The sequence below is a fragment of the Topomyia yanbarensis genome, chromosome 3, assembly GCF_030247195.1.
Source record: "Topomyia yanbarensis strain Yona2022 chromosome 3, ASM3024719v1, whole genome shotgun sequence".
Taxonomy (NCBI): domain Eukaryota; kingdom Metazoa; phylum Arthropoda; class Insecta; order Diptera; family Culicidae; genus Topomyia; species Topomyia yanbarensis.
In genome coordinates, this window is record NC_080672.1 from 242,989,239 (window position 1) to 243,014,448 (window position 25,210).

Genomic DNA, 25,210 nt, shown 5'->3' on the forward strand with positions numbered 1-25,210 from the left:
GGCATTTCGAAGTGAAAAAAATACATTTTAGCTACGTATCCTCCACCATCGAGTTCGGCATCTCACCCGCAATTTTGATGCGGTATCTCTCCCAATTGTATGGGAGAGATGCCGCACGACGACATTTTCTTCTGAAATTATAGATGACCGTGCTCATGATCAGAATGCCTTCTAAAAGGTCCCAGCTACTCAACCGATACATGATTTACCAAAAAAAATCGAACAATTAAAAAAAAACGAAATTTTAATGTGGTACTGAAAAACTTTCGACACTCCGTGATGCAACTGGATGCACATAATCATTAATAAAAATTTTGTAAGTTAACAATAAGGATTATTTTACATCTCCAGTGTTGTAATTCTTCGAAAGACAAACTCACAATATCATATTACCGTACAAAAGTGACCCTATATACGAGATATAGAAAGTGCGGCATCGCTCCTGACGCGGCATCTATCCCGAAATTATCCTATATCGAATAAGAATCGAAAACTCGGAACCTATTTTATTCTAAAGGAATAAATGTCTATTTGAACAGAAATACATCCTACAATTAATTACAATAAATTTGTAGCTCTAGCAAATTCAGTTTGAGATAACCGATTTGATTCCGCTCAAATTAACTTATTGATCGATTTTTAATGGGAAATAATTGGATCACCCTGATAAACAATACAGGTGTCAGAAAGTTTTTGTCGCTTTTGTTTCAATGGAAAGTGTTTCAATTTATGCAAATTCGAGTAATGAGAAAAAAAAAATTTATCTTAAAAAGAAATTTGGGATCCCTTGACCATACGATATAATACGTAGGTGTAGCAGACGATACCTGACGGAAACATGTGCAGTTATTTGTCTCAGAGACTGAAGTCTTGTCAAAATTGGAATGAGGAAGATGTGCTCTGCGGACCCGGTATAATAGATTATCTAGTAAGGTACTACAATCGAGTTATACATCGTATTTTATTTTTAAACGCGTTTTTTCCGAAAGTAGAGTTTTTAAGCAGTCAAGTAAGACTTTTCATAGAAGTACTGGTCTGATTTCAATAATTTTTTCTCCAACTGTTCAGATATCGCTATGCTTGGTCGAGAGGGATTTGTAAAATGTCAATTTGTTCCATTTTTATGGCCCTTAATAGGCGTAAATATTGGAAATTTTCACAAATCTTTACATAACTTTTACAAATTATAAAATAAAAGAAATCCCTCTCGTCTAAACATAGCCAACGTGACGATGATAATAAAAAATATGAGTTTTCTGATTACAGATTACCCAATTTGCCAAAACTTTACTTAAGCGGGACTCGTGCAGTTTCAACATCAATGTCATCAATGAATTTTCAAGCTCGCTAGAGATTTTTCTTTTCGTCTTGAAATGTAAAATTGAAAAGTCAGAACATGTATCTTCAAAATACAAAAAAAAGTTTAAAAATCCATTGAGGAGATGCTTTACAATTTATTTCCAAAAAAGTGCGAATAGAGGACCCCCTTAACTCTTTAGAATTAATATCCGTATAACCATGCATTAAGCAGTAGGGGAAAGAGGGTAACAATGGAACTATGAAAACGTATTGTTTTCATAGTTCCACTGTTACCCTCTTCCCCCTATAACTGCGCCAAATATTTGAAAAAGAAAAAGGACACTCCAAACTAATGTGAAACTGCACACGATCGTACGCTGTGCATTGGGTAGCCTTTTCACATCAACCTCCTCTTGCAGCCAAACCCTGCACACATTCCACCTTATACAAAAAAAATCTCATAAAGAGACCTTCTCCAGATTCAGTGAGCATGGCATTCGGAAAAGTTTACTTCATCCGTCGAACACAATGCTGTGTGATCTATTCTAAGCCAGATTGTGCCAGCTTTTACTCGACTACGCCACTCATCAGGCTTTGTATTCATCGCAGAACAGATAGCTGGGGATGAACAAACCATTATGAGATGCGCATCACAGCACAAAGCGAAACTGGAAAAATCGACATTCACTCAGCAATCTGCAAGCTCAGAATCAAGTTTGTAGCAGATACCTACAAATGTTGGTATAGACTTTCCTCGGTTTTGTTTTATGCCAAAGCTGATTTCGTTTTACTTTGTTTGGTTGATACTGTGCACCACTCTTTGTATTCACCGCGTTTTGGTTCATGTATATGCTTCAATATTTAACTTTTGAAATGACTGAAATTCGAGCCGAAAGAGGAGGGGCAACAAATCTTTACAGGATGACACATTTTAGCGGCTTATTACTAAAAACCTGTTTTAATTCACCTAGTGGTGCAATTGTGCCTTCTCATTTGTCCAAACTACGATTTCATGGCTGGTTATGTTCAATACAATGATGGAAATGTATATTACATATTCAGTACGATTTGCACATACATACATGGATCGACAGCCAAGATCTTGAGATACTATGTGTCGACACCGGAACATCACCCGGAACCAGCGGCGGATCAAGGAAAAATATCCGGAGGGTCCGGACGCTGCCGAAAATTTTCAACTTGTTAAGAAATTTTAAACTAGTTTTTAATTTTAAAGTAACAACCCCTCATTGCATACTCCTACCTAAGCCTTTATAGGTAAAAAAAATTAGGAGGCCGGGATTAGGTTGACGATTTTAGAGTGATTGCTTAACCTTTCTATATGAGAAAGGCAAAAATGTGTCAAAGTCCAAAAAAGTCAATTTTTGTCAAAAAATTTTCTTCGAGATTTCATCAAATCTCAACGTTTCATGTATTCTAAAGTCATTTGGCATCAAAAATACAAATTCGATTTTGAAATTTTCCCTTACTACCCTCTTTGAGAATTTTTCATTTCACTTTATATGAGAATTTGCTGTGTAGTCGCACTCTTCAACCCGTAACTCTGCAACTGGAAGTCCAATCAATAAATTCAACCTTCTGTTTACAAATTTTCTAACTAATGACCCTCGGATTGATCTGAAACATATCTCGGAAAATGAAAAGCGAAATAAATAACTCCAAGCAGCGGTGTAGCCAAGAGGCTTTGGGGTTCACCACCACCCCCCACAAAAAATGGATTGAAGTTAAAAATTTGATGATGCTGACTGATTTAATTCAAAATTACAATAATAATTACACTAATTTACAGCATTTCTGAACTAAATAAGCTGGTGGTTATCTTTAATGTAAAACTGTGTGCTGAATCCGGAAACAAAGTCCAAAAAAATTACAGTAGAACAATTTTCGAGTTACAGTAAAAAAATGAATTTCACCTCCAAAACAAAACGTACATTCAGTAAATTCCAAATATCTTTGGTTGTAGTGCATCGATATGAAATATTATTATGTTGAATTAAAAGTGATTGAATGCACTTTCGATTATTTGAACATTTTGTTTTAGTGCGACTACCGATTCTGACGTTATTTACCAGTTTATTGAACTGTTTCTTAATTTGAAAAATGAGCAATTGGTTAATATTTTGGGCAAGATGAAGCAATCCTAAGAATTATATTTTTATAGGTCTATTAAAGCCTGCTAATAACCAAAAAAAGCACTTATTAGTTTAAATCGAACGGAAATTGAGAAAGTTAGTCAACTTTTTGCAGAATGGGAATTTTTGAGTTTCTCTGGGTCAACTTATTGAACCGCCTCGATTTCAATTTTTTAGGGCTTGTTTTATAATATATGGCGGATTCTCTGTCAGAATTCTGTTAAACAAGTAAATTGAAGAATTTTGAAGAAAAAAATAATGTGGGGTAATATTCGAACTCGTTTATTCAAATGTTTTAAACCTTCTGATAACAATAATTTCAGGCTAAGTGCAGTAATGTCATCAAAACATTAGCATTAAAAATGCGCATAATATTTTCATGTGTTATACAGAATCGTATATGCACAAAATAGGTTGTACACTGCACGTTCCACAACGCCTTGATACACATATATAATGACTCATCCACTTATTTCATCACGTTTTGTTCTACCAGCAATTTATTTTACGTTAATAAAACGTCTAGAAGTTTCTAATTTAAAATTATATTGTCTTCAAATTGGCCTCTACGACCGATTTTACTGAACTGATTCACAAAACTTTAATATACTACAATACATTGCGTAAAATATCTAGGTGCGTATTCTACGTTCTTCAAATCATTCTGAAGTTCACATTTTGAGATTTTCAACTTAAAATAAAAAATAAGTCTTATTCGATGTCCTACATAATTTGAAAATACAGTTGTTTAATAACATCAATATCAAATACCTGCCTGAAAGCATTCCAATAGACACTCATTCCAGAGTTCTGATATCAATAATAATCCTAAGCTTTCCTATCATATTTAGCTCTCACACACACATACACACACACACACTGCTCCACCGGAATCGCCGAACAGATCTCGACACCTGGCTGGTTGGCTCGGCCTGAACCTTAAGCCAGGTTTAAACATACTGGTGAACCTGGTTTAAAAGTTAAGCGAGGGTGAAGAAATCGGCCCTTAATCTGTTAATTGGTGCAGTTGTGGAAACAAAACCAATATACAGTAAATGCTCTATATTGTATTCTAACATTTGACTATTTGATATCTCGAGGAATCTTTGAAATAGTAATTTTAGATAACCGATTAAATTAAAGTTTTCCCCAGTCTAGTATTTTATTACACCTCTGACAAGCTTCTTAACCCTCCCGGTTTAAACGTGTCCAATCATCTTCGATTTTGATAATACTTTCAACATTTCATCAGTATATGGGACTAAGGCATTTTACACAGGCAATCAAATCATTTTGAATCAAAATTTTTTTTAAAGGGTGTGGAACAAAATCTATCCCAAAATAAGTTGCAGGGAATTAATCCTTCTTTACGTAAAAATATAAACTGCTTAAAATATTCTTTGCCAGCGAATGCCTAAATAGTGAGGAAACATTGTAATTGTAATAGTATCTTGGAGAAGCTACCAGTAAAAAAACTAACAACAATTTTTGGCCTATTTTTCCGAAAGATGAATATGAAATCAATACGCTGAGCAACTTTCTAAATAGAAGAAAACCTTTGAAACATTAACTTTCTGTGTTCCATTATGGTCCTAGCATGACTGCAAATTTTAAGCTCGATCGGTGAAACTATATTTTGGCTTAAATTTTACATGGAATTTCGTGTGGGAAAATCGACTTTTACAAAATAATTTTTCCAAGAGTCGCCCATTGCATTCTAAAAATAAATCGATGCAAAAGGAAAGAAAGTCCTGAAGATCGCGAATCAATCTAACGCTTGTGGAAAAGTTTTTAAGCGAAACCCGAGTGATGTTCTGAAGATTAATGAAAATTTCAAATTTCATATGTGCTTATGTGCATTTTACAAGTTTAAGTTTACGAGATATTTGATTTAGAAAGATTTTACTAGACAGCATATAAGGATGATATAAACATCAGTTTTGTAATACAAATGCTCATTGTTTCATAAACAATCATAATTCTAAAGATAGATCTTTCAAAATCATATTCGTACGGTACACATTTTATTCAAAATCAATTAAAGTTTCAATAATAGATCATCAGTGTAATAACTTTTATTTGTAAATGCAGCTTTCAACCGTTTTTGCATTGAATTTACAATAAGCGTTTTAGTACGTCTCATTCTCCTGATATAATTTGTTATATCCACCATTTCTAAATAAAAGTATCATTTTACGAGCACTTTGTTTTAAAAGATATTCATATTGAAATGAACATTCTGAACCATTCTAGTGAACATATAATACCACATATAACTAATCCACCATCTCTGCCCGTATCTGCTGCTTAAAGGTTGGACAGAGAATGTGCAAAATTCGCAAACGAAAAAAGCAGTTTTTTTCCACATCGTATGTCAGATCTTCATAAAAATCAATCAGCGTATGTAGAATGTTGTTACAGTACTGCTAATTGATTTTTATGAAGATCTGACATACGGTGTGGAAAAAAAACTGCTTTTTTCGTTTGCGAATTTTACCCTTTCTCTGTCCAACCTTAAGGCATTTCACGTTCAGATCTTAGTTCGGTTTTTGTCCACTAGAAACAACGAGACCTTTTAAAGCAAAGATGTTGAATTTGGACTCCCTCTCGCAGGTTGATGGGATTGACGGTATTGTAAACATCATCAAGCCACAATAGATTCAATAGAGTTATCTAAATATAAGGACCTTCGCTCTTTTTAGTTTTTATTTGCACCAAGTTCTACTCCTAGAGGTTAATTAGTTCTCATGTTAATAATCCACCAAACATTATGACTACTGAGGATTTGATTTATATAAGAAGCCCGCTTCAAGATGTTGATTACAATACGCCTCGATAGCGGTGTGTCGAGGAGGCCGGGAGGGCTGATATGAGCCTTTTATCTGTTCTATACCTTTCCTCTATTTACCAGCTCATAACCAACAATCAACCAATAACAAATAGATAATTGAGAAAGGATGTGCTATGTGTGGTGATTGGCTATTCAAGTATTAGTAGTGTTTGAAGTACTAATGTATGTCTCATGTGATGATCATAACTTCAGCTGTATCTTGTACCTATCTAATCTATTACGTCTCTCATATATTGTCTTTTATTTCTTCTTTTCGAGTCCTATACTGCCATTCTACACCCGTCTTCAGCTGGGTCAACAAAGATGGTGATAGTGAACGTCTTAACACTCACACATTCTCAAACGCGGTCTCAGCGGGAACCTACAAAAATGCCATCGTGCACGCGATTACGACTCGGTCACTTCCGAAAGTCTATCCTTGATCCTAGAAGCCTAGGTCCATGCCTTCAGCTGGACCAATTAAGAAAATACGCCCATACCTATTAGACAACACGTCTCATGGCGACATGACCGGGAACCCTATCGATATAAACGATCCCACTCTCTGCCAGAATTCTAACCGCGCACTGAAAATTTAATATCAGACTCACGGTTCGCGAGACCATTCAAGAACACACGTTACAAAATCACGTCAGCGCACAAACGTGAGAGCCCCTCGCGATTTTCCAAGCAACCTACGAACTCGCAAACATGATTACACCTCAGTGATAAGGTGAAAATCTCAGCACTCATAAACTTACCAACACGATCTCAAGCGTCAACCTACAAACTCCCGCGCTCGCGGCATCATGAATCGGGATCGTCCGGAAGTCTCTATCCTCGGTACAAACAATCTAGGTCCTTGTTAATTAATAAAAAAAAATAATAAAATTGAAAAATAACTCCCATATCCACTAGACAAAACGTTCCATGGCGACATGACCGGAAACTCTAGTGATATGGGGTAACTCTCTCTCTCTGTCAGAATGTGATCCGTACACCGAAAACTAAAGATCAGAATGACGGTTCGCGAATATATGAAGCGCCGCTGGGTTTCAAAATCGAATTTATACACGCGAAGTCACTACACGCGACAAACACGTCAACATACGAACGCTTAAGCCCTTCGCGATCATCTACGCACACCTATGCCCGAGATCGCGTAAACTTGATAACACTCCGGCAATTGTGTGAACGTTTTAGTACTTACGACGTTACAAACGCGGTCTCAAACGCGAACCCGCAAACGCGCGCGATCATGAATCGGTCACGTCCGGAAATCTTTAGCCTTCATTCTAGCTATTTAGGTCCATACATTCAGTTGGACCAATAAAAAAAAAATAAATAAAGCTCATATCCACTAGACCACGCGGTCTACGGCGACATGAATGGGAATTCTAATGATATGTAAGAACCCACTTTCTTCTGGAATCTGAACCGTACACCAAAAATCAAAAATTAAGTATCAGATTCACGGTCCGCGCGCGATCATTCTAGAACACACGCGAATATGCGAAAGGCACACGGTTATAAAATAGAATTGATACACGCGAAGTTCATACACGGTAGCACACGTGACATACAAACGCGCACGCGACATACAAACGCACACGCGATCGAGCACGTTAACGTACAAATGTTCGAGCCCTTCGCGATGATACACGCGATCGCGAGTCCCTACGCCTGCACATACCTGAACCGTACAATGAATATCACATTCAGAATCACGGCCCGCTACAATTGGCCTAATGCAGTGTTTTTTTGGGCGACATTGCCTGTCTCGTCTGCAAATTGTAGTATGTGATTCTGACGGGGAGCCCTTCCGAGAACCTAGCTCTACAGCTCCAGTAGGACAACTCTCGAAAAAAAAAACAAAAAAAAAGATGTTGAATTTGGACTCGTCGACAAATATTGCATTTTTTTAAATATTCCGGTAGATTATTTCAATGTAAACTAAAAACTAATTGTTTGTTGTTCGCATTGATGAACGGCTTCTTGTCCAGAACATAGGCGCTATAATTGTCCATTCTCTATACATTACGAACCGTACCGTAAACTCTAGGTAAACCAGGAGCTATCAAGTTTTATGACCCGATGGTTCAACCCGGACTATTATGTATTTAGATTCTGTAATGTGGGTAGGGATTAAGTATCACCAATGATTAAGTGTTGTCCCTCTTCTTTATTTTTATAAACAGTTCAAGGTTATCCGTGATTCGCTTAGTTATCCGCGAAAAAATATTCGATTATCTGGGTGTGACGGTAAGGCTTAACGGAAAGTTATTTTTAATGTAGAATACATTTAAGGTTTCAATATAGGGGTCCCGTTTCAAAATATCGGCTGCGGCGCCGCGTCAGATTTTGAACGTTAATAACTTTTATCATACTTAACAGAATGATTTGATTTTTAGGCCAATTTGTTGCAAATATGTTCCTCTATGCTGTATTAAAATTTGAAGTATGTATAACATGTACTAATAACAAAAAAAATGTGTTTTGAAAAATCTTTCGAAAACGACTCGGAAAAGTGAAAATTTTCAGCCCATCCCGCACAGAGCCGTCGTTATGGTAGACCAACCGAACAATAAAATAATGAAAAGTTTATATATAGGTCCACTACATGTTTGTTCGTATGGTTATTCGCATTGGGTTGCTTGACGAGAGCACTTGGTGGGGGAAAGACGGCATATTCCTTTGGTTAGGCCATTAGAAGCCGGACGGAAAGGAACGGCTCATGCACGGCACGAGAACGAGCGAGAAAGCGATAGTAGTGCATATTAGCGCGATTATATAAATATCTGTCGGTCGGTCTTTCTCATCATTCATATTCGTTCAAGCACTAGCAAGCAGGCAGTCCGAAGAAAAGCAGTTGGCGATGACGACGGCGGAAAAAGTGCCCCAGCTACTGGTGACTCATCGCAACCCGATCAGGAACTGTCGCCCTGCAAGAATTTCGCCCCAACTAAAGGGCAACAGAGTAGGCTATCGTTCCAGCGTCTGGGTCGTGAGATTGTGCAGGACTGCAAAGTCGAGCTACGCTTACAAAGCTCAGTCGTAATGATGCCCCGAGAAGCCAACGATGCCTACTTGGTCGGTTTGTTCGAGAATGCAAAATAGTGCGTTCTAGCTCACCGTGTCCGCGGGGAGTGCATCTGAATTATGCTCCCGCAATAAAACAATAAACGGTTCTTTACAGGACCAATTAATTGTGTTCTAATAAGAGTTAAACTGTAATTTACATTTTATGGTGTATAACAAATAATTTTCAGAAAGCAATATAAGAAATACGATGTGTGGAAAGAAAGAGAATTTAAATTATCCTCTCTCGCTCGTTTTCGTGCACTGCTTTTCCATTCCTTTCTGCTGCTAATACCATCATAACTAAAAGGAATGTGCGTGTTCCCCCACCATCTCATGACCAGTGTTGCCACAATTGCATGTCGCTATTACAATTTGAATTATTTTATTGATCCTCTCTAGTATTGATAAAATATAGAACGTGCAAAGTACACTAGTCGCATGCTTTTATTCGAACTTTTTGGAAGCCTCCGTTGATTAAACTAAATAGCCTTTATCAGCGCTAACAAATAACACGAAAGAATTTAAATTTGTGAAAATCTTCTCCTTCCTTCTTTTCAAATCTGCAACATTCTTTGAAAATATTGTTGGAATGTTGTTATTGAAAAACTGAACATGCAAGTTTGCTAGCACTGGCCACTAGATTGAAGGCGATGGAAAGACAGAATATTCGTTTTGGTTATGCTAGTATTGGTAGCCGAACGGAAAGGAAAGGCACAGGAATGGCACGAAAACGAGCGGGAGAGCGATAGTAGTGCTTTCTCGTGTTTTCATATATGAATATTGGTCGGTCGGTTTTTCTCATCATTCGTATTCGTTCAAGCACTAGCAAGCAGCCAGTCCACCGAAGGAAAGCAGTTGACAATAGCGACGGACGGAAAAAGTGCCCCAGCTACTGGTGGCCCATCGCAACCAACTACCGATCAGGAACTGTCGCCATGCTAGTATTTCGCCCCAACTAAAGGGCAACGGAGTAACTAATCCGCTGGCTAACATTCCAGCGCCTGGTTCGTAAGGTTGTGTATTACTTCAAAGTCGAGCTACGCTTACAAAACTCAGCCGTAATGAAGCCAGTGCCTACTTGGTCGGTTTGTGGGAGTGGGCGTAAATTACAATAAAAGCAACGGTTCTTTTCAGGACCAATCAATTGTGTTCAAGTGAGAGTTAAACTGAAACTTTCATTTTAAGGTGTGTAGCAAATTTTCAACAAGCAACATAATACGTTGGGTGGAAAGAAGTAGCTTGCACACGGAACAAAAATTTAAATTATCCTCTCGCTCGTTTCGTGCACTGCTTTTCCATTCCTTTCTACTGTTATAAGTATTACCAAAACGAATGTGTTGTTGCATGTGTTTAAGAGAAACGTTGAAGTCGCATGCTTCTATTCAAGCTTTTTGGCAGCCCCCGTGAACTAACTGCATTAAATGATTTTTTTGTGCAGCTCCGTGCTAGTAGCAAACAAAATGGCCCTACCAGTGTCTGATTCGTGAGATTTTGCCGGATTTCAAAGTCGAGCTAAGCTTATAAAGTTCAGCCGTAATGGTACCCGAAGAAGCCAGTCTTGTCGTTTTGTTCGAGGCTACAAAACAGTTCGCCAGGCACGTAACTATCATGCCAAAAATATCCAACGATCCAGCGCATCACCATCAACACCAACGCCGATACCAAAGGTTCTTTTCAGAATCACCATTATTACCATAGAGAATTATTTGAAAATTTCCCATTCAAACGTGATTCTGTTGAATATTATTAGATTTAAATTAACGTCTCGAATTGAAATCACGACGCTCCGGTTATGTGACAGACATTACCCACCCATCTTTTTTTATTGTGACCACGACTAACGGTTTAATATAGACACCCCATTTCAATATTTCTGAAGGAACAGAAGGTCGAGTTTGGAAAGTTTGTAACTTTCATTGTACTTAACCAAATTACACAATGTTCGCACTAATGATACAGAAATATGATCAGGAATCTTCTGTTAGATTTGTAAGTATGTATAATTTACATGAATAAAGAAAAATTGATTTTCAGGAATCAATTATTATCTGTTCTTCCATTGGCCAGTACTACGCGACTTCCTCATGCTAACAATTAATTTCATCGTTAGCCATCTCCCTCACCAAGGCCAACAACGCCAACAAAACCGGTCCTTTTCAGGACCACCATCATTTTTGTAAAGAATAATTTGAAATATTCCTCGCCCAAATCAGCTTTTGTCCGAAAATCCTAATGAGTATCAACATATTTGAAGAACGTGTTCCTTATGTATTCTACATCTCTCCGGTTATGTCGCAGACATTACCCACCCATCTTTTTTACTTGAACAATGCTGGACTTGTTCTTATTTTTCAGTTAGTCTTTCCGGTTCAATGCTGTATACGGGTAGAAGCAATTTTGGTTTTTCGTTTTGTGCTCATGCTTAGGTGCATTAACGCGGGTATACGAGCGCAGTTTACTAAACTGAATCAAATATGTAACAGGTACAATATTTGGCATAGATTTTCAGTTTTCGGTGTTGCTTTATGCGTTATGCCAAAGCTGTTTTGTTGTTGATACCGTGCTCCACACTTTGTAGTTGGACTAGTCGACAAAAATTACATTCTTTCCAATATTCCGATGGAATGTTCCAATGTTGTTTAGTAAATTACCACTTAAAGCCGCAAATATTGCCCCATAGCTTCAAAACGTTACTGTGATAAATTTGAGATGATTTTCTCAATGTTGTTTTAAAAACAACATTGCGCATTTAAGGGCCAAACATCAATTCTTTGCTCTTCATTGATGAACGGCTTCTTGTTCAGAACACAGGCATTGTAGTTGTCTGTTCATTATACATTACGAGCCGTGCCAATCTATATTTATGCATTAATGCTCTGATCCAGTTTGCTTAACATGTATATAACATTAAATTTAGAATTCTTTTTTTTTCTCAATTTTTTGTAACCCTTTCTTTAAAGACTTTTTGATGTAATGGATCACCATTTTTTCTCAAATTTTGACAAGACTTCAGTCTCTGAGACAAATAACTGCACATGTTTCCATCAGGTATCGTCTGCTATACCTACGTATTATATCGTATGGTCAAGGGATCCCAAATTTTCTTTTTCAGATAAAAGTTTTTTTTTCATTACTCGAATTTGCATAAATTGAAACACTTTCCATTGAAATAAAAGCGACAAAAACTTTCTGACACCTGTATTGTTTATCAGGGTGATCCAATTATTTCCCATTAAAAATCGATCAATAAGTTAATTTGAGCGGAATCAAATCGGTTATCTCAAACTGAATTTGCTAGAGCTACAAATTTATTGTAATTAATTGTAGGATGTGTTTCTGTTCAAATAGACATTTCTTCGTGCGGCATCTCTCCCATACAATCGGGAGAGATACCGCATCAAAATTGCGGGTGAGTTGCCGCACTCGGTGGCGGAGGATACGTAGCTAAAATGTATTTTTTTTACATCGAAATGCCATTATATGATCATTTGTGTCAGCTATAGATTATTAATAAGGTATATACACAACCTAAACGGACCTAAAACAGTGGCATATAGGAATATGAGTCTATTTATTTTTATATTTGAACGGACGATATGTATCTAAGTATTAGTTACTTCGGTTAATTCTTTAAAGTTTCAGGCACTAATTTTAGTAAACGCATTGATTTGTAGTGATGTCAATCTTAGAATAAGAATGAAAATTTCGACGAATTGATGCTTTTTAAAATGAATCTTTCAAGAACTAACCAAAGTTATATAAATACATTGTTGGAAGAAACAACCAAAAACTGCTTTTAAGGAACCCCTACCAATATATCGCTCATACAAACATATAAATAAACAGTACCCTTATTTAAGTTACTCCAACTAAACCGTTACACAAGGTTGCAAAAATAAAATATTTTCAAAATGTAAAACAATGTTTCTAGAAATGGTATTACCCCCTTAAGAAAAATGAAGGTGCTGGCCGATTTATAGGTATAATTAAACTTCATGAAACTCAGCTGAAGACCCTTAATCACAAAAACATCAATGATAGCTAAAAATACTTTTGTTCGCCATTTTTCAGTTTGTGAGCATGGTGCGGTATCTCACCCGTACATGCGGCATCTCTCCCGCAATGACCTTTTTTTTAAAAAAAATGTTCATGGAAATTTGATGAATTTTTTTTCATAAAAAAACCATTTCACAGTATTTTCGAAACTTGTCACAATTGATAAAAATGATATTATCAAATATTGAATGGTTAACTTAGATGCAGGATCGATTTTAAGAAATGTGTGGCATCTCTCCCCAAATTACCCTACTAATCAGTGTTGTCCATTATACCTAAGCTGACCAACTCTGACGAAAAAATCCGTACACCATACCGCAACGAAGCGAAATCGTTCATCACACTCAGGCAAACGGTTTCGGTCAGAGTTGGTCAGCTTAGTTATACCCATCTTAGTCTTACCCGTACTGATAACAGCATGCAGGGCTTTGAGTCAAGTTGAGAGAATTTATACTCATTTTTACTAGAACTATTATTTTGATAGGACAGAGGTTCAAAATAACCTTGAAATACCTGGAAAAAGGTTCCAAAAATTCGGTGATCGTTGAATATTTTATTCAAAAGTGCATAGAATATCGTTCATAACGTCATAACTGCGAAAAAACGCCCAAAAAGTAATTTGTACTTTTTCGCGTCTTCGGCGAAAAAGAAAAAAAAACCGAAGAAAAATTTTCTCCGTGTTTTAGTTTCATTTTCATTCGCTAAAAACTGATTGACATTTTTCCCTTAAATTTTTTTGAGTTTCATTTTATTTCGGGAAAATTTGATCGCCATTTTTGTTCAGAACTTTCTCAGCCATTATTTTCCGCGCAACCTTTTTACTACCAATTTCATTCGAATTTTTTTGAGTCACATTTTTCCTCGGGAGAATCTGATCAACAGTTTTCTTCGAACCTTTCTCAATAACAATTTCCGTCGCGACTTTTTGTTTATCGTTTTTGTCCAAACATTTTTGAGTTTCATTTTTCCTCGGAAGAAATAACTTGTCATTTTTCGTCGGAGATTTCTCAGTTACTTTTTTCGGCGCAACTTTTTGTTCATCGTTTCTCTCTACCTATTTTTTGACTTTCATTTTTCGTTTGGGCGTGTCATGTATAAAGGTGAAAAGTTTTCCAAAATATGACCACAACTGCTTCGATTTGTTGTATTAGGTTACTAACATCCATTCAAAGTCTCTCATTGGCCACCATCATCGGTTCTGGAAGCCCCGGCGGAAGTATCCAAATTCAGACTAACAGTCACATCGGTTTCTCTGAGATGGCTAGACCGAATCAACCAAACTTAGTCTCAAATGAAAGATGTTGTGCCCCCGTAAATGGCTATTTAATTTCATCCCGATTCGACTTATGGTTCCGGAGTTACAGGTTGTGGCGTACGATCACATAGCAAATTCCGATTCAAACCGATACTCCGATGAAAGAAAAAAAGGTAAAAAATTCGCTAAAATGTCTCTCAAACAACATAAATTTGCAGTTCTAGGTCAACGACGACCAACCAAACTTTCGTTTACTACATTGACCACCATAGACGGTTCCGGAAGTGCCCGGGGAAAGCAGCCATTTTTCAAAATTAACGAACTCACATCAGTTTCCCAGAAATGGTTGGACCGATTTTCACAAAATTAGTTCCAAATGATAGCTATAATATCCCCACAGATGTCTATAAAATTTCGTACGGATCGCTTATATGGTTCCGGAAATATAAACTAAACCGTCTGGTCACATATGAAATTCCCATATAAGCCGGAGGTCAAAATTTTTTTCAAAGGGGGGATCCCATGAAATTTCAGAAATCGGATTCGTATTTGTGATGCCAAACATATTTAAAATGCATGAAACGTCGAGATTTAATGTTATCTCGAAATTTTTTTTTATGAAGATCGGCTTTTTGGGACTTATCCGATTTCGCACCTTGGAAAAATATTACCGTGGCTGTTTTTTCTTTTGCAAAATTTTAGAACTCGTATAATGATTTCTTCTCTTGTATATAGTTGTCAAGTCATGTATAATAAAATTGTAATGTATACATTTGAAAGCTTTTAATAAATATAAGCAACTATAAAATTCTCGTGTTCATGATTGAAAAAGGCACAATTGAACCGCTAGGTGTATTAAAACAGGTTTTTCCTGAATAACATTACAAAAACTTATTAAACAACTTACCTAAATAAGGTTGAAAAAATTATAAAGTATTTGAAAATTATTTATAGATTTTCAGAGCAGTGTGCACCCAGTGCACTAACGCCAGTAACGGAAGGCTACCGAAAAGTTAATTGAAAAAGAAAATTCCAGTAATGATGATGAATTTCTCTAACGGGTTTCGAGAGTTTTTTTGTTCTTTGGCATTAAGATTATCGATAATAAATCAAATCTAAGATACTACTGGGGAGTCACTTTTAGTAAAAGTCGATATCGAAGTAAAGTTTGAAATATGCACGCATGCACTTCAGAGGAAGCGTGATATCAAGAGCTGAAATTTCAGTGCTTAGTTCTCAATTGCGTTGGAAATTCGAGTAAACGCTATTGAGAGTATTGAGAGAATAAGTATGATTTTTTTTTCGATTTTTTTGGCCTAGCATGACATATATAACCGCTATTAGAAAATTCAGTATTGCCTATACAATGTATTGATTGAAGACTTTAGATATGTTATTAACATACACTCAGATTTTTTTACGCGGGTAATACGAGCCGCGTAAATGAAAACCGCGTAAATTTCAAAATCCGCGTAAATGAAAACCGCGTAAATTTCAAAATCCGCGTAAATGAAAACCGCGTAAATTTCAAAATCCGCGTAAATGAAAACCGCGTAAATTTCAAAATCCGCGTGAATGAAAACCGCGTAAATTTCAAAATCCGCGTAAATGAAGACCACTTAAATTTAAGAATCCGCGATAAAGGGAACCTCATTGATGGATACCGCGTAAATTCCAAAATCCGCGTAAATGAAAACCGCGTAAATTTCAAAAACCGCGTAAATGAAAACCGCGTAAATTTCAAAATCCGCGTAAATGAAAACCGCGTAAATTTCAAAATCCGCGTAAATGAAAACCGCGTAAATTTCAAAATCCGCGTAAAAAATACCGCGCAAAAAAAACCGCGTAAAAAAACTTGAGTGTATAGCCTTTGAGATTTCTAGCACTGATATTGTCCTATGCTTATTCGAGCGATTCTTTGAGTCCTACCACTATCCCATGTAGTATCAGTATCTAAAACATCGTGAAGCATCAAGTTCTAAATGTTGTCAATCGAAATAATACCCGAATAAAGTGATAAGAACTATAAGAAATGTCTTATCACACTGTTAGGTGGACTAAAAAGGATTTTTTTTCAATTAACCTTGCGCCCTTTGTTGAACTATGTTACTTCACACTCACAAACAAAAAGACTGCATTCGACAGTCAGGTAAAACAAACATTCAGGGCATTTTTGTGAGCTACACACACTTACCAGCCGTTACCTAATTTCGGGTAGAATCCTACCCAAAACGAACTAAAGTGCATCTCCTCAATTTTGGGTAACTGTCATTGAACTTAAAGTCTGAGTACAACGTAGTGAACTCAAAATTTGCTGTTTCTGACTATGACGTAGTAGTATTAACAGAAACGTGGCTCAATGCTGAACTGAGCGACGAGTATGAAATATATCGATGCGATCGAAATTGCTCTACCAGCCGTGCCCTTCGTGGTGGTGGTGTATTGATAGGCATCAAAAAGGGAAATCGAAGCAATATTGTGACCGTCGATGGAGCCGCCCGTCTAGAACAAGTAGCAGCTCGTATATATTACGGGGTACTGTCTCTCGTTGTATGTGCGATTTACCTACCACCGAATTCTGATCCCGCTTTGTATGAACAGCATGCTGCCTGTGTCAATCGACTGTACGATCAAATTGGTACCAACGATAGGGTGGTGGTTTTAGGCGACTATAATTTACCTCAGTTACGTTGGAGTTTCGATGACGAAGTTGGATGTTTTATTCCAATAAATGCCTCCTCGGAACATGAAATTTAGTTAGTCGAAACCATGATCGCTTCTGGCCTACAACAAGTGAACTATTTCACGAACGAGAATGGCAGGTTGCTTGATTTAGCGTTTGTTAGTAACACTGGCGGATGCGAAGTATTGGAGCCACCCGTACCGTTAATGAAATTAGATCGTCACCACAATCTGTTTGTGTTGAAAGTTGACGCTGTGTTTCCCGAGTCTATGAATGACGATGTTAATTTATTCTACAATTTTAATCAATGCGATTATGATGAATTAAACACTGAAATTTCACGAATAAATTGGGTTGAGATATTAACGCAGGGTACTCTGGATGAATCTGTGAATAGATTTTATCACGAACTGGAATCAATATTTCAACAACATGTGCCTAGGAGGAAACGCACGCGCCGCCCGGGTAATAAACGGCCTTGGTGGAATGCTGAGTTACGAAATCTTCGAAATCGTCTGAGGAAGGCTCGAAAACGATTTTTTAGAACAAGAGGGGAAACCGACAAAACGTCCGTGCGGGAATTAGAACGCCAATTCGAGCTCGTCAATGCAGCATACTTTCGCTCATATGAAGGACAATCCAAAGCAGTTTTGGTCTTACCTGCGGAACAAAACGTGCTCCAGTGGAATTCCGGAATGCGTCAACTATCGAGACAGGACATCAACGTCACCAGCGGAGTCATCATATCTATTCTCGTCGTTCTTTCATTTATAGAGAAATTTCAATCTTAAGCTGCCTCCCTAAAATCTTCGAGAGTATGTTGTTAGATGTTATCTACCCCGCGTTAAAACACATCATCACTTTGGACCAGCATGGTTTTGTAAAAAAGCGCTCGACAACTACAAATCTGTATCGATTTTGTTGGCTATTTTCGGCAAATTTGAGACTAAGAGAAACGAAAGCAATGAAATTGAAAGACGGATAGGTATTCTAGAGCGAATCAGTTATAAACTTAGAACGGAAAACTAGAACTAGGCAGGCTCATATGGGCATGATCGGAAGGAAATGTGAAGAATTCTTTGCCTTCTGCAGAGTAGGAGTTGGGCGTTGCACCCAAGTCTACCGCATGGTCTATGGTAGAACTCATCATCATGTTTTACCGCCGACGCCGCCGGCCTATCCGTCTTTCAATTTCATTGCTTTCGTTTCTCTTAGTCTCAAATTTGCCGAAAATAGCCAACAAAATCGATACAGTAGAACCTTGCGGCAATTAAAACATAGTAACAACTACAAATCTGATGAGCTACGTGTCGTCGCTAATTGGTAAGTTGGAAACATGACAGCAGATCGATGCGGTGTACGTCGACTTCTCGAAAGCTTTCGACCGTGTTCCTCATCAGCTTGCTGTGGAAAAGCTAAGACGGAGTGGACTGCCGGACTGGCTGACTAATTGGATCTCCTCGTATCTTGCGAACCGTAGCGCTTCGGTGCGACTTGGAACTACACTCTCGGATCCTTTCCACATGTCATCGGGCGTTCCTCAAGGGAGTCACCTCTTCTATTTGTACTCTTTGTGAATGACCTCTGCAGTGAATTGTCGTCTTCTAAAGTCATGTATGCTGATGATCTGAAAATTTACCGTGTCATAACAACTATGGTAGACTGTTGTGCATTGCAAATGGACGTCGATAGGAGCATTGACTGGAGCAACAGAAACGGAATGAGTGTGAATATTGAAAAATGCAGTACAATCACTTTTACACGAGTACATACTCCAATTAAGTTCGAATACTCAATGTGTTCTGCTCCCGTAGAATGAGTTGTATCCGTCAAGGATCTTGATGTTAGTCTCGACTGTAAGCTACGCTTTACCGCACATTACTCTTCCGTTATAGCTAAAGCCTACGCTGTACTTGGACTCACCAAACGCAACACTCGTGATTTCAATGATGTGTATTGTCTAAAAACACTATACATTACACTGGTACGCAGTATTCTAGAATATGGCTTTACTATTTGGGCTCCGTATCACACCATACACATTGATCGTATCGAACGGGTACAGAAGAACTTTATCAGGTTTGCACTTCGTCGGTTACCCTGGCAAAACCGTTTCCAGCTTCCTCCATATGAAGATCGCTGTATCCTCATCAATCTCCCTACACTGCGAAACAGACGGATCTTTCTGCAACGACTTTTCATTTTCGACCTTTTGACGGACAACATAGACTCCGCTGCGCTTCTAGCAAAACTCGACCTCAACGTTCCGGGAAGATCTTTCCGGAGAATTGATTTTTTCCGACGCTCAACACATCGCACGCAGTACGTCCAGAATAATCCTTTGGATGTTTGCTGTCAACTGTTCAATAGTGTCTATCATTTGTTTGATTTCAATATCAGTAGAGAATCGTTTAAATTAAAAATAGGATAAGGTTAGTGTTTAGTCTAAGTCTGTGCGATGTAACTTTTTTAAATCGAAGACAATACAATACAATTATTATGTTAGTGAGTGGTTAAGAAAATACTAGAAACAAACCGAACGTCAGCGAACAGGCAGGAATTCAATTCTTGCATATAATTCCAATAATAAGCATGAGGCGCTGTATATATCGGTTCGGAAGCCTTTTAGTGATTATAAGCCGGGGAATTGCATGAAAATATAACACAGTTTGAATACTATTTCTGTCACATATGACTTCTATAATAATCGTTGCTTCACAGGCGAGGACTCGGCATCGCTTTTGGGAATGATTTGAGATAGCTAGAAATTTGACTCCAAGAATACGTATGTTGACAATTTTTTTTTTCATGACTAGCTCGTCAGGATAATGCCGGATATCAAAGCCCTTTTAATTTTCTTTTTTTTTGAACGAGCTTGACGAGTGGGTTTTGAAATAATCTTTTTAACGTTGTTTTGGGATACAATAAATATAGCGACATCCGTGTAGTATTTTTTTCAAAACTATCATTTGCTAGACAGACTCAGCGAGACACTGTGCATTTAGAAACCGCTGGCTTAATCAGAAACGAACGAACTTCTCAGTCATGGTAATATTATAAAACAAGCATTTTCATGGCTGTCCGAAATTTGACGTTTCGTTGTTGTCCTTTATCGGAAATGCTAAATTTGGTAAATGCATAGCTAGTTTTTTATTTTCGGCGACAATTAAAAGAATGGAGTGCTTGATAATATTATTCATTGCAAAATTTTAAAATATGAAAGAGAAAAACTTTTCATTCCACAATTGAAAATTCAGTCAAAATCATGATGTTTTTTGCACGGAAATATATTGTCCCTTACACAATAAATCGATAAATAATAGAATCGCAAGCTTTTTGACTTATTGGATTGCTCAAAGTCGTATCAGATAGATATTACTAAATAAATAATCAGTAATTTCCTGCATCTACTCCAAGGCCTGTTAAAAAATAATAAATATGGTGGGGGCAAAAAGAATTTTCTCAGCAGATGGCATCGATTTTGGATTTTTATTGACGTTAGATATCTATTGCTGGCAACTACTCGCTAAAACCGTACCAAAAATATAATTGCGAAAGATATTAACCCTCTAGGGTTTTAATATGACATCTTTCGACTTTCTACTAAAACTCTTTAATTGCATATAAACACCCAATATGGGGTTGGTTCTATCGGTAGTTTCCGAAAAAGATGGTTTCATTCCAGGAAAGCCCATCCAGAATTTGAGCTGGTTTGCGGTTTCTATCGGAATTTAGGATCCAATAAAACAACCGATCACGACTCATTTTGTTTCATTTAAAACTGGTTTGACTAGGATTAAACAAAGGCGTTGTTAATGTTATTAAAGCTCGCACAGAGTGAAGCCAAATCTACCTATCGAACAGTCAAGCGATGCCAGATTCTCGCGACATTAAATCCGTAGATTTGCTCTGCAAAGAAACAAAAGTATTCCAAATTAGGTTTTACACCAACCGGCATAACCCCACAAAATGATGAACTTCGTTTGACAATTCTCGGTGGTTTGTTTACATAGGAGTTACGTGAGTTCGAATGTGACAGATGAGCACCCGTTGCACTCGAACTCACGCAACTGACAAAGTAAACAAACCACCGATAATTGTCAAACGTGAACTTCATTCAGCAAGAGTTCATTCGTGTCGTCATCTTGCAGAACTCAATAGTGTTTTTCACCCCATTTAGGGATTGTGTGCCCAAACTCAATTCCAAGTTAAAGTTATATTCATTAATGAATTGATATTTAGTACTCTACAAATGCTTCTTACTAGTAGGCAGCATTTTCAATACACAACAGCAGTAAAAAGCATTTTAAAATAGCAATCCAACCGACTTATTCAAGACGCACTGTTAAGGCCTATTTGTAACCTAAAAATTAGCAATGCTGAAAAATTTCTTAAAATTATATCACACAATGGATGAAAAGTATTTTTTAGTCCACATTGTCCTTGTAAAGCTTCAAATTTTATATGACAATATCTATAGAATTGTTCAGTCTAGTCGAGGGTTCTCATGTTGTTCGTTCAGGAACCATTCTTGTTAGTTCTACAGTAAGAATACAAGTTTTCAAAATATTTTTTATGTCAGTAATTGTGAGATATCGTGATATTAGTTTCGTTCCTTTGCACAACAAATTTGTATCGCACCCTTGAGCGTTATATGGAACAACAAATTTGAAATCCCATCGCTTGGTTTCAACCGATTTAACGTGAGATATCTCTCTGGTTATTCTTTTTTAACCATCGTTATCTGCCCTTTTCGCTTCGTTTCACTTAATCGTACGCTGTCTGGAAATTCACAATCGGATGGTGAGTCAGCTTGTCGTATTTTCGAAATTTGTCTAAGATATATCGCAGAGTAAACGTCTGGTCCGTCGTAAATCGTCTGTTTTGGTATTCACCGTCACCCGATTCAGCCACGGGGCGCAGTCTTTTAAACAGAACAGGGTGTTCATAGGCGATATTGAGGATTGTTATGCGATATTGAGGATCATGCAGTGGATTGCTTCGTCCTGCTTGTCACTCCCGACTTTTAGATGTTCGAACGGGATTCTGTTATTGCCATCTGGTCACTTATTCTTAATACTTATTGGTGATTGTGCTATCCCAAATTTTTGTTATATTGTTCGTTTATATGACGCTATTCAATGCGGAGCCATTGCCTTTTATATATTTACAACAAATAAAGATAAAGATTTTTTCAATAGGCTAGTAGTATTTCCCTCGCGCAATTAACTATTGCGCGTGGAGCTTTTTTGTGGGGGGTATTTGTAGCAATGCCTGACGGTCATTCAGTCTGCTTCTTTGGTCGTCACTTCGTCCATGCTAACAACGCAGCAGTTGCCTTGAATTTAACGGTCAGTTGGCTTTGTATACTTCTTCGATTTGCTGACTACGGTCGTGAAACCTTCCGAAATGTCCCACATCAAATTGCACCACGGAAAAAAACGCTGTAAAAAATTACCAAGTTTGTCCGATTCTTTTCAAACTTTCAGACAATGCAATATAACCCATTAGTAAGTTTTTGGCATATTTATTTTATTCAACTACAACACCACAACCTTACGCTCGCACATTACGCTTAGCTCCCCTAATTAGTTTCTGTACAACATCTAGCTTCAGCTTATCCTGTACGGAAACCCATTTTTTCTTCATGTCTTCCTCAGATTTGACCTCCTTGGGATGCTTCCGTAGTGCCTGCTGAATTTTTCGATGTACCTTAGTTCCGGTTCATTTCCTTGGGTACGAACTTTCGCCCCGTAGGCTTCCTACCATTCCAGGACAACTTTTGAATAGTGGCTAGAAGCTAGATCCGGTCAGAAGATCCTATGACCCTCTGGTTATTTCAACAGAGGAAACAGTGGCTTCTGAAGACACTCCTCGATATAGATCTCCCCGTTTACAGTCTCGGTAGTCAAGAAAGGCTTACTCCGTTTGCCACAAAAGCAAATCGCTTGACAAATCATGTATTTATTGACAAACTTTGAAAGTTTCTGCTTCCTTACTTCCTCCGGAACATCAAATTTGTGCTGGGTGGTGAAGAATAGTTGCCCCAGAAGCTACAGAATGTCCGCCTTGACGCAAGTCTTATTATCCATGATGAGATAATGAGGCTTCGTCAGCATCTGGGTGTACAGTTTTCACGTCCATGACTTTCCCACCATATTTTTCCGTTCGTCACGATTTGGAGCCTTCTGCACTTTGTACTTTGTTCCTCCCGGCCTTTGGCTCTCTGAACCAAAGACTTGGACAGATTCAACTTTTTAGGCACACCCCTGACCGAAGCATTGGATTACGCTTAAACTCTTTCACTACACGCTTGTGATCCTGACCACTAATAGAACATCCATTCTGCCTGCATTTCTCCTTCCATTCGATGCTCACAGTTTAGTAGTATATTTTAATCATACGACTCACGGTTGATTGCACGATTCCCAATTGTTTTCCGATGTCCCGATAAGTGTCGCAAAATGAATTCGCGACGTTGCTTTTCGTTCCAATTTTCGACAAACTGACAGCTAAAGACCCTGAATTACTGAATAAAGCCTCGCCATCTTATCCCAACTAAATAAAATGGTTTTCTGCAAACTAGCACCACTGTCACAGCGTTAGCTTTAGTTGACTCATATACTACAGTTACCGCAAAGTTTCAACGTCGATAATTTAAAAATATTGGCTTTTTTCGCTTTCCGGTAAACTCAACCCTCCCGCAACTTGACGTATGGCCTAAGTTGCATGAAACCACCGTGTTTTGAATGATGTCGCCACCATAGAACTCCGTCCACAGATTGCGATACTGTAAATTTCTATGCAAGAAAATAATTCCGTGACGTCTTTTACGAACTTGTTTTCTTTATTTACATTCGGAAGCGGTAATCAAGATGATAATTTCAAAACAGCGTAATAGTTTAATATAAATACAAACAAGTTAATTCGTAATTTTGGAGTTTCATAAAAGGATTACAAATTGTGCCGAATGTAAAATGCATGATTTGATTTGAGTGCGCTTCTAGTTAGAACTTTTTCTTCTCCCGTCGCCCTTGAAATGTCTTTCGCATATTCTCGAAAGTTTGTCGTTAATCTTAAATACATTTAGTTTTGTGGTTATCATTTTTCACTTCGTGTTTAACAAAGGCGGGATTGACTTCGATTGTTTATTTCTGACAGCATGCGACATTTACGGTGCAAAGGTTTCCACAAAATTCAGAACTGATGACAGCTCATTTTCTATCGGAGAGGGAGAAAAACAGTCCAGTATCATTGTGTGTGTTGTTTACATTGCAATGCAAATATTACTACCTAATATCTTAAAACCAAATGAATATGCTCACTCACTAGCATAAACGCCGCTTGTTTGTATGCTGATGATTCCAAAAAATCATGAATCATTTAAAAATAATGCATCGGAATAAAGATGCATTATTTTTATAATAAAACAACACCAAACCCAAAAAGTTATCAAAAATGAATTATCGGAAGTAAAAAATCTGAACAAAAAAATTTTCAATTTGAACAAGTTTACGCTTTTTTAGAAATTGCTCTTGAATAAAGATTGATCCGCCATTTTAGACCCACAGACCCAAAAAAAGTGGTTTCAACGATTTGTATAGGAGCTGTCAAGTTGTTCCCCCTCTGGGTAAACTACAACCTTCATGCGGAATGGGTTCGGTTCTGTGGTTTACCAGAAAATTACAACATAACGGATAGCTGCAATGGTTAAAGCAGCTTTTAGTAGGCACCGTAATGATAAAATTTATACGTTTTATCTTGCCTTAGAGATTCGGTTCAGAAATTTATTCCAAATACTTTAACTCACTATCACAAAAGATTCCAAAATTCATTAGTCAGATTGCAACATT